This window comes from Schistosoma mansoni (assembly GCF_000237925.1).
Source record: "Schistosoma mansoni, WGS project CABG00000000 data, supercontig 0097, strain Puerto Rico, whole genome shotgun sequence".
In the NCBI taxonomy this organism is placed as follows: Eukaryota; Metazoa; Platyhelminthes; class Trematoda; order Strigeidida; family Schistosomatidae; genus Schistosoma; species Schistosoma mansoni.
In genome coordinates, this window is record NW_017386031.1 from 731,541 (window position 1) to 737,867 (window position 6,327).

Sequence of the window (6,327 nt, forward strand, 5' to 3'; positions counted from 1 at the left end):
AATATCCATCTGACAAGTTCAAAATAGGAAGAAAGGCGAACTAAAGATTCTATTACTGGCCATTATGCAAACTTGCTTTCAATTTATTACGGTTTTAATTTATTATTATTATCATAGTTGAAAACATGAGTCAATTGAAACTAGACCACCATGGAAAACCTGGAAGCACTGAACGGCGGTTTCGTCCCATTATGGGACTCCTCAGCAGTGCAGCAGTGGATTGGTTGAAGTTAGACATTACCACCATTGGACGCCGGCTCAGTGGTCTATCGGCTAAGTGCTCGCGCGTGAGACTGACAGATCCTGGGTTCGAATCTCGAGAGGCGGGATCGTGGATGCGCACTGCCACTGAGGAGTCCCACAATAGGACGAAACGGTCGTCCATTACTTCCAGGTTTTCCATGATGGTCTATCTTCAATTCACTCATGATCCCAACTATTGAAATAATCAAATAATCATTAAAATTTACGAAGCACATTGATAGATACTACATTTTAACTGGAAACTCCTTAACAGTATGTATTCATGACCTCATACGATTGAAAAGTCACTGTTTTCGTTCACTATTCTTCATCTTCAACTCCATTTAGATCATAAACCTATATACCTAAGCAGTATGTTCACTGAAATAGACGACCTAGTTTACGTGGTCTCTTTGTAGTTTTGGGCAACAATACCGTTTGCTGAATGTAGAAATAAGGTTTTTAGTTATTCGACAGGTGTTATTTCCAGTTCGTTGTGATGGAATTGTTCGTGACTGATTGTTTTTGTATATTTATTTTGTTATTATCCTTCAGTCTTGGATATAGATACTATCTTAACTTAAGCATACATAAATAATAACTGTCGGTGAGATAATATAATAGATTAGCAGCAAGCAAGCAAGCATATAACTACTGACAGGATCAACCAGTTTGTTCGCAGTTTTATAATATACCCTTGTGGGCCAGGGTAATTTCGCATTGGTTTTTAACAGAACCACATACCATCCAGACTTTCACTTGACAACCCTAACAGTACAGCTCAATCCCGTTTAACAGGAGAGCCAAACACCACCCTCTGGCTTAACACCAGCAGTACAGCTCAATCCTGCCCCACAAGAGAACCAGACATTATATGGGCTTCAACGCTACAATCTGAATAGTACAGCTCAATCCTGTGGCGTAATCACACAGGTACCAAGCACCCTAGTGGACCATTCGCACCATTCATATACACATTCACATCACATGTATAATTATTTCTATCAGTGATTGCGTAAATCAATTATGCACAGCATCAACAGGCCAAAGTTGACCCATTCCGCGTACACGACAGTCAAACTCATTAATGTTAGCAATGGCGATATGCCTTACAATGCTCCAATGACAATAGCTCTTGAGAACACTGAAAAGCAACCACCAGTATGAATGACATCGATTAACCAGCAAACCAACTTTCCACATGAACAGTCAACAAAACTTGCCAAAGAAATACCGAACCTTCCACAATGTCAATGGTGAACCTCCAACCTCACATAAGACCTTCAACTCTACATGGCAATATAGCTTATGCATATATTAAATATATTGTAGTAAACGAGGACACGAGTGGGGACAATCGAAAGTATCTGAGCGCAAATTACAGACTATCTCACTGAATTCCGATAACCATACAGTAAACAGTTAATTTGCAAAATAACATTCAATTGTCTCAATCTTCACAGTTCCTTCTGTAAATATCAGTTTATCTTCTCTGATTTCATTGTTCCTGCACTTTCCTACCAATTGCGCTTTATTTCAGTTCTTTCCTTATCAGTCTTCTGCCAAAATACATTCAATGCCTAACCATCACCATATACTACTTATATGGATATAAGTAGACCACACTACAATATAGCTATATAGCTTATGCATTGCATTGCATAGATTAACAATGATATCATTTCAGTATCGACCATCATGACAATATATTCAATCGAAAAGTCTTGAAATTTTTACTAAGGAAACTTTATATATGTCAGAGAATTCCAAGACTCATAAGATTCAAATCCGTTGACAGTCAAAAGGCACATCAACATAGATCTGATCTACGAACCTATATAAACATTTCAATCAGTCACAAGGTTGAAGATCAGTCGAACAACTGAGGTAAAACGAATGAAGCTGTGAGTAAAGACAGTGAAACACATGAAATTGATTAGTCTCAAAGTCATTGCAAGTAGTTGATTCAACGTCTGTGAAGTATGTGAAAAGCTTACTTCTATGTGGAATAGGAGTTATTGATGGTGTCCAGAACGATACTGAAAGGTTGACCATTGAGTCATCTAACTCAATGAACACAACCCTTCTAAAACACCCTCTTTACCTGTAAATCTCTGTCATCATATATAGACACACATTAAAAAGGAAACCAAGATAGAAACTAATTGTATTCAATAACTTACCTCCATCTGCATAAGTTTCAACACCAAAACTAGGAAAACCATTTTCAAATTCCCCTTCAAATCTTCCAATTGAATCTTCTTTACATTTTATACCACATTTAATAAAATCATCTTTAAATTGTCCCATTATAACCCAATCTTCACGTGTAAATATACCATAACCATTACGTCGATTATGTGCCCATTCACCTTCATACATAGCACCTGGTGCATTTGGCCATAAAAATACACCACTTTTCTCTGAACCATTATCCCATAAACCAGTATATTCACCTTGACATTTATCTTTAGTAATTAAACCTAGACCAACAGCTTTTTCATTTAACCATTCACCAATATATAAACCAGAATCTTTAAATTCATAACGACCAGCTGGTAAACATGTAGCTTCCGTCTTTACTAAATCCATATTAATATAGCTTCTACAAGGTTAAACATAATTATTAGAGTCCCATTCAAGATACACACACAATGGAAGTTCTATACCATCTTTGAATCTGATGACTTCAGAATGATCTATGACATCTGAAGGAATAAAGAATAATGAACTTTAACAAAGCATCATCATAATGGGATCATTTAGTCAATAATATAAATTGTATAACTACTATACTATCAAAATGGATCAAAGAAAATGCTTATTTTAGAATGTATGACACATTTTGTCCCAAATTCCAGTTTCCTTATTTGTTTCCTTATTTGCTTACTTTTCTCCTAAGATATCTTTTCCCCCCCTGCCATTTGATTGGTCTACAGGATCATATTAACAACAACAATTTTTTTTTTATTTTTTAATTAACCATTCAGAATAGCGAAAACTTTTAATGTTGTTCATATTCTATTTCTTAACTGATTCGTTTAATTGCACAATGTATATTTGATAAGTCAATAAGATGAACTACACTTTTGAAATACCAAATATATAAGGGATCAATAGGTAACTGGGTAAACAGAACATGACTACCAATCGATAACACATACACACATGCACAGATACACACACACAGATACACACGCTCAGATACACGCACACACACACAGATACACAGATAGCATTTGGTTAGAATATTTGGCAAGAAACTGTGTTTTGTACTTTCATAAAGGATAAAACAACAAAAAAATTTGGCATAGAAACTCCTACACAAAAATCACTAAATATATTCACTATACCATTTTCCCTTATTGGATTCGTTAAAATAAATAATGGATAAGATTATGGCAATCATTTGAATTTCGAATTGTATGAAAACTATTTAAAGTTTAGTAAGCACAGATGGATAGTGGCTGGCAGTGGAATACAGTTTGATGCGCGTTTCGTCCTATTTTGGGACTCGTCAGCTGGATGTACCTAAATCACAGAGTTGATGTTCACCCTGGGACTCGAACCCAGTACCTTTCGCTTCAAACGCCATCACGTTATCCACTTAGCTACTAAGTCCTGATAGCCACTTTCTTATGCAATGGGGTGAAGTTTAAACAAAATATACAGTTCAACAGAGAGATGAACAATACACACAGTATGCACATATGTCAATAAGAGACTGATCAATTGCAGTGCTAAACATCAATAGGAAGATTCAAACAAACAGTACCAAGTGAATTTAAACAGTTCACTCCATTGCATAAGTACGTGGCTAACAGGACTCCGTAGCGACTGCGTTTGAAATGAACGGTACTTGGTTCGAGTCCCAAAGTGAACATCAACAAGTCTGAGATGCAGGTATATCCAGCCGATGAGTCCCAAATAGAGCGAAACGCGTCTAAAAATAGATTCTACTGCTAGTCACTATCCATCTTAGGTTATAATACTTGTGAATTAAGGCTATATCGAGGTAATACGCACAGTATGCACATATGCCAATTAGAGACTGATCAATTGCAGTGCTAAACATCAATGGGAATATTTAATCAAACAATACCAAGTGAATTTAAACAGTTCACTCCATTGCACAAGCATGTGGCTATCAGGACTCAGTAGGTAAGTGGATAACGTGATGGCGTTTGAGGAGAAAGGTACTGGGTTCGAGTCCGAGAGAGAACATCAACAAGTCTGAGACGCAGGTACATCCAGCTGATGAGTCCTAGATAGGACGAAACACGCGTCAAACTGGATTCCACTGCTAGTCACCATCCATCTTTGCTCATAGTTCATTATTGTCTAGTATTATAACACTGAACATTCATGAATTTTTTAGATGAGAAAATTGCGATTTATGTAAGAGATTGACCGTAAATTAATCCGTTCATTTACTTATATCGATTATTATTAGTAAGATAGATTATTTACCTTTACGATAAGTTACATAAATAAAATTGGATTGCTTGAAGTTAGACATTGACATCGTTGGATGCCGACCAACTCAGTGGTCTATCGGTTAAGTGCTCTGGTGCGAGACTGATAGATCCTGGGTTCGAATCTCGTGGGTCGGGATCGTGGATGCGCACTGCAGAGGAGTCCCATAATAGGACTAAACGGTCGTCCAGTGCTTCCAGGTTTTACATAGTTGTCTAGCTTCAAATGACTCATGATTTCAACTATGAAAAATACTGAAATCTCCACAAAACCCCTACTGAAAAATTGCTTTGTATAGATGATTGTTGAAATAATATATAAATAATATGGGTCTATCTCGTCCATACCCAAAAACCTGCCACACATTATATTTGGGTCTGATTATCATTATTTAATATCAGCTGTTTATGCAATTATCTATGCAAGATACTCAATCTCTGTTGACTGGATATCATCAGCAACAGCCTACTGTAGGAGAGGATAAGCCAGCTTCCATCTGTAGAGGGAATTAGGAAAATACGTTGGAAGTGGATCACCAAACTGCATCAGGAGGTAAGCGCTAACTTGGAATCCTGAAGAGAGACGGAGAAGAGGAACACACTGCGTCTAAAATTGGAAGTAGACATGCAAAGGATGAATAACATCTAGAAACAACTGTGAAGGATTGCCCATGACAGAGGTTGGTGGAGAATGTTGGTGGGAAGGTTATGTTTCACCATGAGGAGTAACGTGCCTAATTAAATAAGTATATTAATATCATTAGTCATTAATGTTTATTTCCCTACTTGACTGAACTTTACTAGTCATAGCTGCTCATTTACAAATCTCCTCTAACTGATCACTATTGAACAGCTGATTATTATCATTACTATTATTGTTATTATCACTAGCATTATTATTAAAATTAGAATGGAATATGTACGATCGATGTATGATCGATATGATCGATAGCATTCGATCAGCACTAAGAAGGACTTGACACGCATGACATTGATCACCACCTAGTGATCAATCAATTGTGATTACATTTCAGTCCTACAGGAGGTCGGTCGCGACCCGAATAGCTCAGTGGTAACGTCTCTGACTGTGAAGCTGAGTGACACGGGATCGAATCCATTAGGGAGCATCAGCTCCTTTAGGATTACAGGTACACCTTGCTGACGAGTGCCAAGTAGCACGAAACCCGGGTCTAGGGTTTGCTGTTGACCACCTCCAACCACCATCTTATCTCAATATGTACGATAGTGTTTGACTATCATGATGAGCCATTGACTGTTCTAATCAATAACAAACATTACAAGCAGTAGGAAATTCTTAGAATCAATAATGCTGTAGTGAAACATAATCATCTAAACTGTAACTAATGTAAATGCTTTTTACCAGTTCCGGTAATACAAGTGTTTTGTAACCACTATATAATTGATGACTAAATTCCAATGACATTCTCTTCATTTGAGTTTTTCAACATTTAAAATCATAATAGTTTAAATTTACTTAGTATTACTTGTTTGAATTCAGCTGACATCCAGCTGACGAGTCCTAAATGGGACGAAATGCGCGTCAAACTGGATTCCACTGCTAGCCACTATTCATCTTTGCTTACAATCA

General features: G+C 36.9%; 1 non-coding gene across 1 annotated transcript; it reads right to left on the minus strand.

Annotated features, from left to right (window-relative positions):
* Positions 1–3,791: 3,791 nt before the first annotated feature.
* Smp_tRNA_01769_Pseudo_TTG.1.1 lies at positions 3,792–3,863 on the minus strand. The gene has a single exon. It is a non-coding gene (tRNA).
* Between the last annotated feature and the right edge of the window lie 2,464 nt (positions 3,864–6,327).